We start from the raw sequence: 19,391 nt of genomic DNA, 5'->3' as shown, positions 1-19,391 counted from the left end.
TGAGATATATTAGAACTGTTAGTGCAAGCGGTGTGGGCTACCGTTGTGGGATATTTTCTGATTGTAGGTGACGTGCCCTTAGTGTATATTTTGTTTGCTTTATTTACTACTTTTCTTGGTCGGCCTATGATACCTACTGAGTACAAGTGGACCATACTCATGCCTATTGCGCCCTTTCGGTGCAGGTCCTAACTCGAGTGCGCCAGCTTGATTGACTCAAGAGATTGTTGGAGCTTCCAAGGTAGCGGTTAGACATTCATGCATCCGAAGTTCACCTCTATCTTTCTATTGTAGTTATGTCTTTATTAGTATTCAGAGATAGTTATTATTACTTTATGGTTATTTTTTTGATGTATTTGACTCTTGGATTGTATTAGTAGTTCTTACACTATTAACACTTGGTTTTGGATATGATTGGTATTTTGGATAAGTTCTTTCTGCATTGCTATGATTATTTATATGGTTCGTCTTCATTCTAGAAGCCTTACCTTGGGATATTTCTATCTTTTTTTCCTTTTGTATCAGTTTGGGTGATAGGCTTACTTGTCAAAGTACGCCACGACAAGTTCATTCATAACCCTGGTTTTTGGGTCATGAAAATTTGGTATTAGAGCTGCCAGGTTTCATTAGTCTCAACGGTGTAAGAACGAGATATCTAATAGAGTCTCGTAGATCGGTACGTAGATATCCGTATCTATCTTCAAGAGGCTATAGGATGTCTTTAGGAAACCTCTCTTATTTTATTCCTTATTGTGCGAATTCTTTTATATCTCGTGTTCTGAGTTTTGTTTCACTCTTTCTGCGCGGATGGTGTGGTTTACACTACATATCAATTGAGAGAAGCGAAGTGAGATTAGAGGAGGTCGCTTGTCAGTGGTAGACCCCGAGATTCTCCTGAGATAACTTGGAATCAGTTTGTCGAGGCTTTTCTAGAGAGATTTGTGCTTTTTATTTTGAGAAGATCATATGCGGGACGAATTTGATCATTTGGAGTAGGGATCCACGATAGTTGCTGAGTATGAGGCATGCTTTCATACCCTTTCCAGATATTTATAAAATAGCATTTCCATCGAGTTTGAGAAGATTCAAAAGTTTATAAAGGTTTTGATTGTCTCCTTTCAGTTAGCGACGTCTCATATGGTTGTGCTTGGATCTACTCTTTAGAGTATTGTGGATTACACTAAGATGATAGAGGGTACTATTTATGAATCTTAGGGAGGCGCTAGAGTTTGTGTCATTTTGGTAAGTTCAGTAGCCAGACCTATCAAGGTAGAGATTTTAGAGGTTCTCATGGATACCATGGTAGGCCAGTGTAGGTGATTTTATAGAGTTCAGCTAGTGGATCTTCTAGTTTAGCAGTTCAGGGTGGCCGTTTAGGCTCAGTTGTACTTTATCTTGTTGAGACTGGTTGAAGAGGTTGCTATGTGTGTGATGAGAATGGCCAAGTGTCCAAGGACTGTTCACGCTGTGTGTTTAGAGCTACTCCTATTTCAGCTGTGAGAGGTAGGGCTTCTACCAAAGGTGCAAAAGGTAGAGATGGTAGAGCCCGTGTTGGTGTTCGTGGGGCTACAGCCAGTTGGTAGTTGTGGATAGTGCTATGCTATACCAGCCATACCTGAGGCAGAGGCTTCTGGTGTTGTGATTATAGGTATCTTCCTTGTTTATTTCAGACCTGCATTTGTGTTATTTGATCTCGGATGGACTTTCTCCTATGTATTTGTATATTTTGCTTTGGGTTTTAATTCTGTTAGTGAGCCTCTTGCCATGCCTATTTGTATATCTACCCCAGTAGGTGATTCTTTAGTGGTGGATCGGGCGTACCGATCTTGTGTTGTGACTTTTGTCGAGCGTGAAATTTTGGTAAATTTGTTATATTAGATATGGTCGACTTTGATTTTATTTTAGGCATGAATTACTTGGCTCCTTATTATGTTTTCTTAGATTGTTTTGCCAAGATTGTGACTTTATCTTCGTCGGGTGTGTCAAGGATAGCGAGGGTACACTTAATTCGGGTCCTAAGAGGATTATATCTTATGTTTAGGCTTGTAAATTGGTTGAGAAGGGATGTCTATCATTCTTGACTCATATTCATGATACAAATGTTGTTTCGCCTCCTTCCTTGGATTTTGTCCGTGTTATCCGTGAGTTTTTGGAGGTGTTCCCTATGGACTTGCCTAGTGTGCCTTCGGATCGAGATATTGACTTTATTATTGACGTTGAGCCGGGCACCAAACCTATTTTTATTCCTCCCTATAGGATGGCCCCATGTAAGACCCCACAAAATTTCTAAGCTTAATTCATCCTTTTAGGCTTGTCAAGGGGTCTCGGACTTAAAAAATTCTAGCAAAGTTCCCAGACTTAGTTTATTTTTAGCCTTCAAAATTTGGCAATCTCATTTCATGACCTTAATTTCCCCTAATGGTCCATATTTTTATTGATTCATGATGAGAGAGGTTGATAGGTGTTCCCAAATAAGTTTCAAATTTTTCAAAACTCGTTTAGACCACGTTTGGTGTCCTAAAATAGTAGACCAATGCGATCTTAGTGCGCCGCATCGCCTATCGCGTTGCTTAACATTATTGTAGGGACTACCAGTAAAAATAATAGAGGCTTGGCGTGACGCATCGAGTATCGCGTTGATGCCATCACCGCGTTGCCAATCGCGTCGATGCCTAATTTTCAGTCATTAAATGTCCACATCTTTAAGGGAAAAGGGGTCAATTTCCCACCCCTATATAAGCCTAGAACACACGATTCAGCTAGGTTTTCTCCAAAAAATAGTTGTTTCTCTCAAATCCCCTTAAGAACAAGTCTAAGGTTTTCAATTGAAGGTTCTAATCCAGAAGATTCCACCGTTAATATTCAAGAAACTTTCATCTATGATATGTAAAGTGTTGATTCATGGGTTCCTTTCACCCATGAAGCTCAAGAAACTCATTTAAAAATATAAATTTTGAATTCCATGTTATGAATTGAATCATATCTATGTTTATGTTGTTGTATGATTACCAAGTTGAAATCTTCAATACATATAATGAAATTATGTTAGCATATGGTTGGAATTCTTGTATTTGAAGTGAAAAGTGTTGTCATGATTTATTATTTTAATGTTCATGCCTAAGCCTCAATTTATGCATGCAAGGTGTTTGCTAAAATTTCTAAGAGAATAAGAGTTATGCTTTATGACTCAATTGTGACCAAATTGATGAATCCATACTTTACCCTTATATTCATAATGACCTTCATGTTATTGTTATGCATTGTAATGGTTTGGTAGAATGCTCATGAGATTAGACTTACGAAATTATGACATGTTTATATGTATTCCTATTCATGTGTAAGCTTATGACATATAAATACTTCATGAAAATCCCCAACATTTGTATTATGAATTGTTGACTATGGTCATGTGTTCAAGAAGTGTCATGTCTTGTCAGTATCATGCTATCGAGTCCTGGGGGTACTTGTACCCGACAATTTAGCTATGTGCCTAGAGCCAGTGTCAGTTTTAAGATAATATCAGTCACGCCATGATCAGTAGTATTCTCAGTCAGTTTCAGAACTCAGTAGAATTCAGCCAGTTACATAACTCAGGAAAACTTAGTAATCTCATTAACTCAGCCAGTTAACAGAATTCAGTAACATTCCATAAGTCCATAAAACTCAGTGAACTCACTCCAGTTTATCTCAGTATAATTAGTTCAGTATCTATTCAGTTGGGAGTAAGATTCAGCACCGAGCGAACCCAAGGATGAAGGCACACACTGAAAGTAGAGGGTGTGACCCTTAAAAGCAATCCTTGCGTTCCAAAACTATGTAGCCAGTATAGGTTGAGACATCAACACTGACAGTTAAGGGTTGATGAGGTAGATTAACACTACCAGTTGAGGGTCCCACCGTTCTCCTTTGGAGATACTACCAGATAAGGGTCACTCATAGCTTGTCCTTACCAGTGGCGCGATATTGACACCCTTCCAATTGGAGTTACAGATTGGACCCCAACTCTATACAGAAAAAGGGCATGTCGAACAGATGACTACTTCCTACAGTCTCAGCCTTAGTCTCAGTGAAAGAACTCGAATAGTTCTTCAAATTCAGGACTGTTAGATACAGTCACTCAGTTCAGTACGAAACTCAGCTAGTTCTATCAGACTCAAGATTGTTAGACACAGTCACTCAGATAATAGTATATCAGTTATACGAAACTCATATTATTAGTATTCAAATTTAGTAGTCAGTATTATCACGATCTCATTTATAATTACGTATTCACGTATGTATTTTCACGTTTATGTTATTTAGTCAGTTAGTATTGTTCATGCATATGAACCCCATGCATTTAGCCTACCTCACTTTGCATACCAGTATATTTAGACGTACTGACGCATACTTTGCTTCTACGTTATAGCGTTTTATACCATAGGTTTGGACGCTCAAGTTCCCGATTACATTTAGCTTCAGATTCAGCCAACAGCAATAGATTTGTAGTGAGTCCTTATACCATACATTTTATACTACATTTTTCAGATAGTTTAGAGGCTTTCAGACTATCATGTTTAGACAGTTTATTTTAATTTTGGTATTGATATACCATATTTTCAAATATTATATTTTATCAGATATTTGAATCTTGTGGCCTTTCAGCCCTTTTATCCGTATTTATACAGTATATTATACAGTGCTCAGTTATAGATATCAGTCACGGGTTAGCTTGCGTTCCTTTGGGATTACTAGCACCATGTAGTATTTTGGGTATTAGATTCGGGGCATTAAAAACTTGGTATCAGATCCTAAGGTTCAACAGTGTCCTAGGAAGTCTGAAAAGCCTCATCTAGTAGAGTCTTGTGCATGGGTGTATTGCGCGCCACATTTATGTGTAGGAGGCTATAAGATATTTTAGGAACAGTTTCCTTTTTTCAGTATTCATGTTGTGCGAGTGAGCATGAGCTTCAATTTAACTCTCAGTCTAATCTGTTTCTCCCTTTTTGCTTTTAGAATATGCCTCCCAAATGAAGAAAGAGAAATCAATCAGCCCCCCACCAGCCCGTCCAAACAGATCCCTTGGATAAATATGTTTCTCATGCAGAGTTCAGAGTTGCATTCGCTACACTTGCTAATTCAGTTGCTGCTCAGAATGAATGACCAGCTGTCATTCCAGCCAACCCAGTGACCAATTCAGCTATAGCCAGGATTCAGGACTTTACTTGAATAATCCTCCATCCTTCTTCGGGTCTAAGTCAGATGAGGACCCTCAGGAATTCTTTGATCAAGTTTAGAAGGTTACAAATATCATGGGGTTAACGCTTGTGAGAGTGCTGAGCTAGCTGCATAATAGTTGCAGGATGTGGCTCACATATAGTTCAAATAGTGGAAGGCAGAGAGGGTTAAAGATGTAGGGCCTATTGAGTGGGAGAAGTTTTCCACTGTATTTCTAGATAGATTCTTTCCCATAGAGCTAAGAGAAGCTAAGGTGTTAGAATTTATCAACCTCAGGCAAGGAAATATGACAGTGAAAGAGTATTTTCTTAAATTTACTTAATTAGCTAGATACGCTCCTCATGTAGAGGCAGACAGCAGGGCTAAGATGAGTAAGTTTGTTTTTGGAGTGAATGATAGTGTGGTCAATGAGTTCAGGTCCGCGATGTTGATTAGTGATATGGACATAGTCAGGCTTATGATCCATGCTCAACAGATAGAAAATCAGAAGATTAAGATGAGAGAGAAGCAGAATAAGAGAGCAAGGATAGGTAGTTTCAACTTTACTCAACCTAAGTCAGAGGGTGGGAATCATTCTCAGTTTCGCCCAAAATCATCTGTTCCAGCTCCTTCCTCAGCCAGTGCTTCAGTTTCTAAGTTCAAGAATGGTAACAAAGATAGGGTGCTAGGCTTTAAGTCTCATGGCAGTGTTAGCAGTGCCTGCGCTCATTTTCTTTGTCGGACTTGTGGCAAGAACCATCAGGGTATTTCTAGAGTTAGCAGCGATATTTGTTTTGGATATGGCAAGCTAGGCCATAGAGTCAGAGATTGTCCCCAGTCAAGTTTCTAGGATCAGCATAATTATTTCTCAGCTCAATTTAATTGCCCGAACCAGCAGGGTACCACTTCCAACGTCACCAGTGGGCAACGCCTAAACAAACTAAATGCTCTTCAGTCTCGACAAAATCAGGAAAATTCTCCTAATGTGGTCACGGGTACATTACAGATCTTTCATATACATGTTTACGCTTTGCTAGATCCAGGAGCTTCTTTGTCTTTTGTTACTCCTTATATAGAAGTTTATTTCAAAGTCAGTCTTAAAATTCTAGCAGAGCCCTTCTCAGTCTCTACCCCAGTGGGTAAAACTATCATAGCCCGGCGGGTATACAGGAACTGTCTGGTTATGGTGTCTCAAAAAGTTACATCAGCAGACTTAGTCGAATTAGAGATGACTGATTTTGATATCATTCTCAGCATGGATTGGCTTCATTCCTTCTATGCCACAGTCTACTACAGAAATAGAATTGTTCAATTTCAGTTTTCAAATAAACCAATCTTAGAGTGGAGGGGTAGTACTTCAACCTTCAGGGGTCAGCTTGTTTCCTACCTACGGGCAAGGAAAATGATATCTAAGAGATGTATCTATAATCTTGTTCGAGTGAAGGACTCTAGTTCCGAAACTCCCAATTTTGAATCAATCCTAGTAGTTAATGATATTCAGATGTCTTTCCCAAAGATCTTCCAAGAATTTCTCCCAAAAGGGAAATAGACTTCGGCATAGACCTTCTCCCAGATACTCATCCCATATCTATTCCTCAATATAGAATGGCACTAGTAGAACTTAGAGAAATAAAAGAATAGTTGAAGGATCTCCTAGATAAGGGATTCACCAGACCTAGTGTGTCCTCATAGGGCGCATCAGTCTTATTCATGCGAAAGAAAGATGGTTCTCTCAGAATATGCATTGATTACTGTCAGCTCAATAAAGTAATGGTCAAGAACAAGTATCCACTTAGCAGAATTGATGACTTGTTTGACCAACTTTAGGGCGCCAGTTATTTCTCTAAGATAGACCTCAGATCAGGTTATCATCAGCTCAGAGTCAGAGAATGTGACATTTCAAAAATAGTTTTCCAAACTCGGTATGGTCACTTCAAATTCTTAGTCATGTTCTTTGGTTTGATCAGTACTTAGACATGTTTGTTATAGTTTTTATAGAAAACATCCTTGTTTACTCCCGCAGTGAGTGTAATCATGCAGAACATCTCAAAATAGTATTGCAGACTCTCATAAATCATCAGTTGTTCGCTAAATTTAGTAAGTGAGAATTTTGGCTAAGGTCAGTAGCCTTTATTGGTCATATCATTTCTGGTGATGGCATTAGAGTTGATCCTCAAAAGACCAAAGCAGTAATAAACTAGCTCCGCCCTGTCTCTCCATTAGATATCAGGAGATTTTTGGGTTTGGCTGGCTATTACATACGGTTTTTTGAGGGATTTTATTCAATTGCATCCCTTATGTCTAGACTAATTCATAAGAAATTCAAGTTTCAGTGGTCAGATCCTTGCGAGAAGAATTTCTAGGAATTGAAAACTCGACTCACCTCAGCTCCAATTTTGGATCTTCCAGATGGTTCAGATGGGTTCATTGTGTACTATGATGCGTTCAGAGTGGTTTTGGGTTGTGTCCTCATGTATCATGGTAAGGTCATAGACTACGCCTCCAGACATCTTAAACCCTATGAGAAGAATTATTCAACTCATGATCTTGAGTTAGCAGCCGTAGTTTTTTCCTTAAGGATTTGGAGGCATTACTTGTATGGGGTGCATATAGATGTGTTCATAGATCACAAAAGCCTTCAGTATGTATTCTCTCATAAATATCTTAACCTCCATCAAATAAGGTGGTTAGAGCTTTTGAAAGACTACAACATGAGTGTCCTTTACCATTCGGGCAAGCCCGATGCTCTCAGTAGACTGTCTATGGGTAGTATTGCTCATGTAGGGGACAGTAAGAAGAAGTTAGCTCAGGAAGTCCATCAGCTTACCCGACTAGGTGTTCACTTAGTCGATTTAGTGAAAGGTAGTATATGGGTTCAGAACAGCTCAAAATCATCTCTAGTTTCCAAAGTAAAAGAAAAATAGGATAGAGATTCCAGTATAGTCAAGTTGAAAGAGTCAGGCAGAGATCAGAAGGTTGAGGTTTTCTCCCAAGGGGGAGATGGTGTATTGCGTTGTCAGGGTCGTCTGTGTATGCCAAATGTAGATAACTTGAGGCAAAGAATTCTTACAGAAGCGCATGGTGCGCGATACTCTATTCATCCAGGGGCCACTAAGATGTACCACAACTTATGGGAGATCTATTGATAGAGTGGTATAAAGAGAGATATTGCAGATTTTGTGGCTAAGTGCTCTACATATAAGCAGGTTAAAATACAGAATCAAAAGCCTAGTGGGTCCATGTAAGAGTTCAATATTCCCACTTGGAAGTGGGAAGAAGTGAATATGGATTTTGTGATGGGTTTTTCCCATACTCGTCATCAGCATGATTCAGTTTGGGTCATTATAGACAGGATGACCAAATCAACTCATTTTCTTCTAATCTATACCTCTTATTTAGCCGAGGATTATGTCAAACTCTATATCAGGGAGTTGGTCAGATTACATGGTGTCCCATTATCTATTGTCTCGGATAGAGGTACCTAGTTCACCTCTCAATTCTGGAAGGCATTCAAAAAGGGTCTAGGTACCCTAGTTCATCTCAGTACAGCCTTCCTTCCCCAGACAGATGGTCAAGAAGAAAGGACCATCCAGACTTTAAAAGATATGTTACGAGCGTCTGTAATTAATTTCAAGGGTATTTAGGATGACCACTTGTCTTTGATTATGTTTGAATACAACAACAATTATCATTCTAGTATTAAGATGGCTTAATTCGAAGCTCTCTACGGTAGGAGATGTAGATCTCCAATCGGTTGGTTTGAAGTGGGTGAGGCCGTAGTAGTAGGGCCTAACTTGTTATTCGAATACCTTAGAGAAAGTCCAGTTGATCAGAGAAAGGCTCAAGATAGCTCAGAGCCAACAAAAATCATACACAGATGTGCGCAGGAAAGATCTCGAGTTTGAGATTGGTGATCATGCTTATTTGAAAATCTCCCCCATGAAGGGAGTGAAGCGGTTCGGAAAGAAGGGAAAGCTCAGTCCCCGATATGTCTGTCCCTTAAAAATTCTTAGTCACTTTGGAAAGGTAGCTTATGAGCTTGAATTGCCATCAGATCTAGCCTCAATCCATCCAGTGTTTCAAGTCTCCTTGCCTAAGAAGTGCATAGGTGACCCATCAATTGTAGTACCTATAGAGGTCATAGTCATTCAGAACAAACTCTCTTATGAAGAGATTCCAGTCGAAATCCTTAACTACCAGACTCGCAGACTGAGGAACAAGTAAGTTCCTCTAGTCAAAGTTCTTTGGTGGAATCAGTCTGTTGAGGGAGCTACTTGGGAAGTAGAAGCAGACATGCGGACCAAGTACCCTCACCTTTTCTCTGCAAACTCAGACTCAGCCAAAGGTAATAGCTTTCCTTAAAGTTTATTCATTTTTATGTTCAAATTTTAGTTACAACTTTGTATTCAGTTTCATGCTCAGATTCCCATATAAACTTGGTATCAACTACCATTGCATATTAAGTCATGTGTTTATGTATTATGTCAGTCATGTATTCATGCATCAGATATACATGAACAAGTGAATCAGTACTCCCACCCATGCATCCATGTATCAGCTTAGTCATAAAATCATGCATCAGATATGCATACTCAGTATGAATCTTAGTAAATCAGTAATATCAGTCATGTACTCATGTTTCAGTTGCTCATGATTAGTAAATACTTTAGCTTATCATTTCTCCCATCTCAATTAGTCTCATTCGAGGATGAATATTCCCAAGAGGGAGATATTGTAAGACCCCGCAAAATTTCTAAGCTTAATTCATCCTTTTAGGCTTGTCAAGGGGTCTCAAACTTAGAAAATTCTATCTAAGTTCCCAGACTTAGTTTTTTATGGCTTCAAAAGTTGGTAATCTCATTTTGTAACCTTAATATCCCTTAATGGTCCATATTTATGTTGATTCATGATCAGAGAGATCGATAAGTATTTCAGGATAAGTTTTAGATTTTTTAAAACTCATTTAGACCATGTTTGGTGTCCTAAAATAGTGGACCAACGCGATCTTAGCGTGCCACATCACCTATAATGTTGGTTAACATTGTTATAGATACTTCCAGTAAAAACAACTAAGGCTTGGTGCAATCATGGTGCGACACGTTGGGTATCGCGTCGATGCCATCAACGCGCAGCATCACCAATTGCGTCGATGCCAGTTTTTAATCATTAAATATTCATATATTTAAGGGTAAAAGGGTCAATTTCCCACCCTTATATAACCCTATAACACGAGATTCATCTAGATTTTCACCAAAATATAGTTAATTCTCTCAAATTCCCTCAAGAACATGTCCAGGGTTTTCAATTGAAGAATCTATTCCAGGAGATTCAACCATTAATCTTCAAGAACATTCCATCTAAGGTATGTAAATTGTTGATTCATGGGTTCCTTTCACCCATGAAGCTTAAGAAACCTTTTCAAAAAGATAAATTTTGAATTTCATGTTATGAATTGAATCATATCCATGTTTATATTGTTGTATGATTACCAAGTTGAAATCTTTAATACATATAATGAAATTATGTTAGCATGTGGTTGGAATTCTTGTATTTGAAGTGAAAAATGTTGCCATGATGTATTATTTTAATGTTCATGCCTAAGCCTCAAGTTATGCACGCAAGGTGTTTGCTAAAATGCCTAAGAGAATAAGAATTATGCTTTATGACTTAATTGTGACCAAATTGATAAATCTATGCTTTACCCTTATGTTCACAATGCCCTCCATGTTATTGTTATGGATTGTAATGGTTTGGTAGAATTCTCATGAGATTAGACTTACGAAATTATGACATGTTTATATGTATGCCTATTCATATGTAAGCTTATGATATACAAATACTTCATGAAAATCCCCAATATTTGTATTATGAATTGTTGACTATGGTCTTGTGTTCAAGAAGTATCATATCTTGTTAGTATCATGCTATCGAGTTCTGCGGGTACTTGTACCCGACAATTTAGCTGTGTGCCTAGAGCTAGTGTCAATTTTAAGATAATCTCAGTCATGCCATGATCAGCTGTATTCTCTCTCAATTTCAGAACTCAGTCGAATTCAGTTAGTTACATGATCAGTAAAACTCTGTAATCTCATAAACTCAGTCAGTTAACAGAACTCAGTAACATTTCGTCAGTCCACAAAACTCAGTGAACTCAGTCCACTTCATCTCAGTATAATTAATTCAGTGTCTATTCAGTTGGGAGTAGGATAAAGCACCAAGTAAACCCAAGGATGAGGGCACACACTAATAGTAGAGGGTGTGATCCTTAGAAGCAATCCTTGTATTCCAGAACTATATAGCCAGCATAGGTTGAGACATCAACACTGATAGTTGAGGGTTGATGAGGTGGATTAACACTGCCAGTTGAGGGTCACACCATTTTTCTTTGGGGACACTGCCAGATGAGGGTCACTCATAGCTTGTCCTTACTAGTGGTGCAGTATTGACACCCTTCCAATTGGGGTTACAGATTGGACCCCAACACTATACAAAAAAGGGTTATGTCGGTTAGATGACTACTTCCCATAGTTTCAGTCTTAGTCTCAGTAAAAGAACTCAGATAGTTCTTCAGATTTAGGACTATCAGATACAGTCACTCAGTTCAGTATGAAACTCAGCTAGTTCCATCAGAATTAGGACTATCAGATACAGTCACTCAGTTAACAGTATATCAGTTATACGAAAATTATGTTATCGGTATTCAGACTCAGTAGTCAGTATTATCACAAATTTATAGTTACGTATTCATGCATGTATTTTTCACATTCATGTTATTCAGTCAGTTAGTACTATTCATGCATATGAACCTCATGCATTCAACCTACCTCACTTTGCATACCAGTACATTCAGACGTTCTGATATAATTTTTTTCTGCACTATGGTATTTTATACCATAGGTTCGGACGGTCAAGTTCTCGATCGCACTTAGCTCTAGATTCAGCTAGCAGCAGTAGATTTGCAGTGAGTCCTCATCATTCAAGGATTGCATAATTATTTTATTACTTAATTATTTTAGTTTTAGTAGACGGAGTTAGTTAGGGACATGTCCCATCAACTCCACAGTTTTTAGACTATTTAGAGGCTTTAAAACTAGTATGTTCAGATAGTTTATTTCAATTTTGGTATTGATATACCGTATTTTCTGATGTTATGTTTTATTAGATATTTGAACCGTATGGCCTTTTAGCCCTTTTATTCCATATTTATACAGTATATTATGCAGTACTCAGTTATAGATATCAATCATGGATTAGCCTATGGTTCTTCGGGAATGCTAACACCGTGTAGCATTTTGAATATCAGATTTTGGGCGTTACACCCCAGCAGAGTTGAAGGAACTGAAGGATCAGTTGTAGGAGTTGTTAAGATGCACCTGTCTTGTTTGTGAAGAAAAATGATGGATCTATGCTGATGTATATTAATTATCGGTAGTTGAATATGACGGTTAAGAATAAGTACCCTCTTTCTCATATCGATGATTTGTTTGATCAGGTTTAGGGTGCTACAGTGTTTTTAAGATTGATTTATGGTTTGGTTATCACCAATTAAGGATTAGAGCTTCGGATATTCCAAGACAGATTTTCAAACTCGATAAGGTCATTATGAGTTATTGGTCATGTCTCTTGGGTTGACCCATGCCCCTGCCGCGTTCATAGAGTTGATAAACTAGGTGTTTCAACCGTATCTTAACTCCTTTGTTATGGTATTTATAGATGATATCTTTATTTATTCTAAGAGTGAGGTTAAGCATAAAGAGTATTTGTGGATTGTGCTTTAGAGATTAAGGGATGAGAAGTTGTATGCCAAGTTCTCTAAGTGTGAGTTTTGGTTGGATTCTATTTCGTTCTTGGGTTATTTGGTGACTAAGTAAGGTATTATGGTTGATCCAGCTAAGGTTGCAGCGGTTTGTGATTTGGCTAGACCTACTTCGCCTACCGAGATTTGGAGTTTTATTGGCTTGGGTGGGTATTATTAGTGTTTTGTTGAGGGTTTTTCTTCCATTGTAGCTCCGTTGACTAAGTTGACTCAGAAGAAGATTTTCTTCCAGTGGTACGATATTGTGAGGTGAGTTTTCAAAAGCTCAAGGATTTATTGACTGCAGCTCCTATATTGGCTTTGCCCAAGAAGGGCGTGGGCTTTATTATCTTTTGTGATGCTTTAGGTGTTTGGTTAGGTGTTGTGTTAGTGCAGGAGGGCAAGGTAATTGCGCATGTGTCTCATCAAGATTGAAGCCTCATAAGAGGATTTATCCTACCTATGATTTGGAGCTATGCGCAGTTGTGTTTGCCTTGAAGTTTTGAAGGCACTACTTGTATGGACTCTGTTGTGAGGTCTTTTCTGATTATCGTAGCCTTCAGTACTTCTTTACCAGCAAGATCTTTATATGAGGCAGCGCTATTGGCTTGAGTTGCTTAAGGATTATGACTTGAGTATTCTCTACCATCAGGGCAAGGCTAATGCGATTGCGGATGACTTAAGCCAGAAGTCGACTAGCATGGGTAGCTTGGTACATCTTTTGACTCAGGAGAGGCCGTTGGCCTTAGAGATTCAGTATTTGGATAACCCGATGGTTAGACTTGATATTTTGACACCTGGGCATGTTTTGAAATTTATGGAGGCTAGATCTTCTTTGATAGAGCAGATTTGATCTCATCAGTTTGATGATGTTGGACTGAGGTTGATTCGAGATAAGGTGTTGAGTTGGAAGGCTAAGGAAGCCTCACTTAATTCAGATGGAGTTTTGAGGATTGGAGGCTGAGTTTGTGTGCTGAGAGTGATGATTGGATTAGGTTGATCTTGGAGAAGCCCATTATTCCAGATATTCTATCTATCCGGATGTGACTAAGATATATAGTGATTTAAGGCAGCACTACTGGTGGACTGGTATGAGGTGAGATATAGCGGATTTTGTAGCTCATTGCCTATGTTGTCAATAGGTAAAGGCCAAGCATATGAGGCCTGGTGGATTGCTTCAGAGGTTACCCATTCCTAGTGGAAGTGAGAATGGATCACCATGGACTTTGTGACTGGTTCGTCTCGTACATCTCATGGTTCTAATAGCTCTTGTGTCATCGTGTATCGATTGACCAAGTCAATTTATTTTATTTTGTTTCGAGCCTCATTCAGTGATAAGAGGTTAGCTCATATCTTCATTCATGAGATTTTGCGTCTGTATGGTGCGTCGGTGTCCATTATTTCAGATCGAGGTTTTGTGTTCACATTTCACTTTTGAAAGACTTTTCAGGATGAGTTAGGTACTCAGGTTGATCTTAGCATAGCATTTCACCCCAGACTAATGGCCAGTCAGAGCAGACTATCCAGGTTTTGGAGGATATGTTTCACGCATGCGCGATGGATTTTGGTCACTAGTGGGAGTAGTATTTGACTTTAGTAGAGTTTGCATAGAGTAATAGTCACCATTCCAGTATTGATATGGCTCCTTTTGAGGCGTTGTATGGTAGGCGTTGTCACTCCCAGTAGGTTGGTTTGATGTTTCAAAGGTGAGACCACGAGATACGGACTTGCTTCGTGAGTCTTTGGATAGAGTTTGGGTCTTTCAAGATAGACTTAGAGTGAGTCAAAGTATACAGAAATGTTATGATGTCATAGATTTCGTTCCTTGAGATTTGGTGTTGGTGATCGTGTTTTCCTTCGAGTTTCACCCATGAAGGGTGTGATGAGGTTTGGGAAGAGGGGCAAGCTTAGCCCCAGGAATATTGGTCCATTTGAGATTCTTCGGACTGTTGGTGATATGGATTATAAGTTGGCTTTGCCCCTTGATCTATCAGCTGCTCATCCAGTTTTTCATGTTTTTATACTTCAACGTTATATTCCAGATGATTCTCATGTCATTCATTGGAAGTCGGTTCAGTTAGATGAGCGATTGTCCTTTGTTGAGGAGCCAGTTTCCATTTTGGCTAGGGATGTTAGGCAGTTGCACTCTAGAGTGATCCCTGTGTTTAAGGTCCAGTGGCGACATCGACCTGTAGATGAGGCTACTTGGGAGATTGAGTCTAATATGCATAGTTCTTATCCTCAGCTCTTTATTGATTCAGATATTTCTTTGTCTTAGTTTGAGGACGAACTAGATTTTTAGTGGTGAATGATATAACGACCTAAAAATTTGATTAAATATGTGAAATTTTGTGATTTTGTGTGATTTGACTATTTTATCCCTCCTCGTAATTGCATTATGATATATCTGGGGTGTGGGAGTGATTGGCATAATTTTTTATGTATTTTGGTATCATTTATGCAATATTGTGATTTTGATGGCTTAGAGAGCCTTATTTTTGGACTTATATGGATATCTTTTGTTCCGTGCGATGAATGGGCAAACGGACTGCTCCAGCAGCTTCAAAATATTAATTTAGGCTAGGTAGACCTTTGGTTCGGGTCCCCGTGCACCCAAGCTCATTTCGACCAATTGATCGGAAAGTTGGAAAATTAAAAATAAGGATGTGGGACCCACATTTGATCGAAACGACCTCAGATGGAAAATATGACTTCGTCAGCAGATCTGAAATGTCAATTTTAGGATGTTAGCATGTTTGGTATGATTTTATGGCTTTTTGGTATGATTTTATGGCTTTTAAATCTCATTTTGACCCTCGGTTTGAAAAATTATAATTTTGGGTTTCGGGGGTCAACTTTGTGAAAATAATATTTTTTTGAAAATGTGATATCGCCAATGTGTTCGAAACGTCAAATTTAGTATGGCTGCATAGTTAGTTTGCATGTATCGGACTCCAAACGAATCCCGGACACCCCGTCGAAGTTCGGAGTGGACTTTAAAATTTAAAAAACAGCAACTATTGCAGATTTTCACCCCTTTTTTGACCCATTTTGCTCATTTTCATCTTGCCCTCTTGTGAGTTAAACCCTAAAATATTGTTGAAGCTTAAAAGCAAAGTTTGTGAGAGCTTGAAAAGCTAAATTAACACATTTTTCTTGGTTTTATTACGGATTAAAGATAAGAATTCACCCTTTTCTTAGTAATTTCTGGATTAATTTCTCAAAACTCCAAAAATCTTAGTGCTTGATTTTAAAACCCCATTTTCACTCCTTTTCACTTGAATAATATTTTTATTTTATAATTACTAGTTTTTCATCAATTTAACCTTCAAAATAACTCTGATTCTTGATTTTTACCCGGATTTTAAAGATTTTATCCGGTAAAGCCCAAAAATAATTTTTTTTATTTAAACCTCATTTTTTACCCGATTTAACTTGGGTTTTCAGCTGTAGGTTCCTAAAACAATGAGGAACATGTTTTGAAGTAAAGTTTTGATTTTGCCCTTCTTTTTCGAAAACTCGTTTTGGGGGTCCGTTTTGACCCCATTTTGGAGGTCCGTTTTGGGGGTTGATGGTTTTTTTTTATGCATAGATTTCATATTTGATGTTTTTAGTGGAGTTCGAGATTCTTCGTGGAAAGTAAGGTCGCGGGTTCAAGTGTAGCGGACCAGTTTTGGCTTTCGAGGTAAGTTATGGCTTAACTCTTTCAGAATGGGCTAGGTAGTAAATGATGATACAAAATGTATGTTAAGGGTGGGAACTAATCATTAAAATGGCTACCTATGTGTTGCGCCCGTGTGGGGGCTTATATGTGATGTAATTATCGAAATTGAGATATTATGTGATATGTGTGACTGGGTGGGGTCCTAAGTGATATTGATAGCCTTGAATACATATGAATAACCGTATTGTGTTGTTAAAATGCTAATGTGGTACCATTAGTGTATTGTGATTATATTCATACTTTATTGACAAATGAGACATGTGAAAATTCATAGATGATACAAAAATAATGAGCGGATATTGACGCACGTGGTTATGGAAATGTATCATTGTGATTGGTTGTGGAAAAATATCATGTGCTTGTTTGTGGAAATACTCATTGTTATAGGTTATGAGCATTATATATTCATATCATACTCATTCATAAAACATTGGTACCACCGTGACAACATCTGAGAAACACTGGCAACACCTTTTTTAAAAGATATTGCAACACCTTATAAAACCCTTTCTCAGGGATGTGATGGAAAGGAGATATTAGATATATGGATTGTATACGGGTTGACGAACCCCCCATTGGTCCTGCGTTGGGAGGCTTGCCTCCGTAGATATATACGGGGATTGTGCGACGACCTCTTGCATCATCATCATCATCATCATATATATATTGCACTTAATTTATTGTGTTTATGTTGTGTTGTATTGACTATTGACTTGTCATGTATGTATTTGTCTTACCTTCTTTTATTTGTATTTGATGATCTTGTATCTATATATTCTCTCTCTTGTTCTATTTATATGTGACATAATGTATACTTGTGTTCTATATCTTGGTCTGTTGTTGTAATATATGTGAGATTTATTAGAACTGTTAGTGCAAGCGGTGTGGGCTACCGTTGTGGGATATTTTCTGATTGTAGGTGACGTGCCCTTAGTGTATATTTTGTTTGGTTTATTTACTACTTTGCTTGGTTGGCCTATGATACCTACTGAATACAAGTGGACCATACTCATGCCTACTGCGCCCTTTCGATGTAGGTCCTAGCTCGAGTGCGCTTCAGCTTGATTGACTCGGGTGATTGTTGGAGCTTCCAAGGTAGTCGCTGGACATTCATGCATCCGAAGTTCACCTCTATCTTTCTATAGTATTTATGTCTTTATTAGTATTCAGAGACAATTATTATTCCTTTATGGATTTTTTTGATGTATTTGACTCTTGGATTGTATTAGTAGTTCTTACACTATTGACAGTTGGTTTTGGGCATGATGGGTATTTTGGATAACTTCTTTCCGCATTGTTATGATTATTTATATGGTTCGACTTCTTTTTCTCTTTTCGTATCAGTTTGGATGATAGGCTTACTTGTCAAGGTACGCCGAGACAAGTGCCATCATGTCCCTGGTTTTTTAGGTCATGACAACTACATTGTACAATTCCCCCTCAAACTTGTCCTTTTTCCAACTTCATATTTTGAAATTCAAAATTTTTACTACATTATACAATTCACCCAACCTTGTTCTTTTTCTAAATTCAAATTCTGAAATTCAAAAATTGTACTACATTGTACAATTTTCCCCTCAACCTTGTTCTTTTTTCAATTTTGAAATTCAAAAATTATACTACATTATATAATTTTCCCCTCCTTATCTTCCACCTCACCTTATCTTCAATTTCTAAAATTCCAAAAACACTCCTAAATACTTTCTCTCATATTGGTGAATTAATAGAATTGGATCCCCATCCTTTTCTATAAATACTACCACTATTTTGATGGAAAAAGCAAGTTTCAAAGAGGAAAAAAAAGTCTCAAAGAGTGGAAAAACTTTTGAGCAAATAATTAAATTTCTTTTCTTTAGTACAAAAATTCAAGCGGTAGTCTAATCGGGGTTCTTGAAAAATTGCTTTCCGGTGGTGATCAAGACTCTAAAGAAAGCTTGAAGTCCCGTTTTACTGCCCAAAAAAGGTAAACACACCTTTTTCTTTTTAGTTTTACTATTGTTTTCTTCTTCATCTCCTTTTCTTCGTATTTCGTAGTTGTAATTGTGTTTGTTGAGATTGTTTGTTGTAGACAGCCTTAAAGGCCATAGAATGTTATGGTATCAATATTATGGTTATTTTTACATTCATAGAATAAAAATGATCTAACCATCGTTGAACGTATTTCTTTGAATTTATTCTTTGATTATTATGGATAAAGTTTTAATCTTTGCTTAAAAAACGTCTCATTGTTAATGGATATGTTTGTTTTTAGCATGTAAAGTTATTTCTTTTATGTTGAAAAGAATAGTTAATATTAATTATTTTGCCTTTTGAATTTATTCTTTGATTATTATGTATAAAGTTTTGATCTTTGCTCAAAAGACGTACTCATGTCATGTTTAAATTCATTGTTAGTAGATACGTTTGTTTTAGCTTGTAAAGTTATTTCTTTTATGTTGGAAAATAGTTACTATTGTTTGTTTCACCTTAATAAAAATATTAATTGGTTAAGTCAAGAATTTGTCATTTGCTTGCTAATTATTTTATTGGATTTCAAAATCCTCATATAAGAGATGAAGTGCTAGCTTTATTTTCCATCCAAGATGTTTATTCCTCTTTTGTTCGCATATTGTCTTGTCAAAATGATGAGAAATTTTGGACTTTTGTGGCTAAATAGAATTATTTAGATATTTTCAA

This window comes from Capsicum annuum, chromosome 5 (genome assembly GCF_002878395.1).
Source record: "Capsicum annuum cultivar UCD-10X-F1 chromosome 5, UCD10Xv1.1, whole genome shotgun sequence".
Lineage (NCBI taxonomy): Eukaryota > Viridiplantae > Streptophyta > Magnoliopsida > Solanales > Solanaceae > Capsicum > Capsicum annuum.
The sequence above is the reverse complement of the archived record's forward strand: the minus strand, read 5'-3'. Positions refer to the sequence as shown.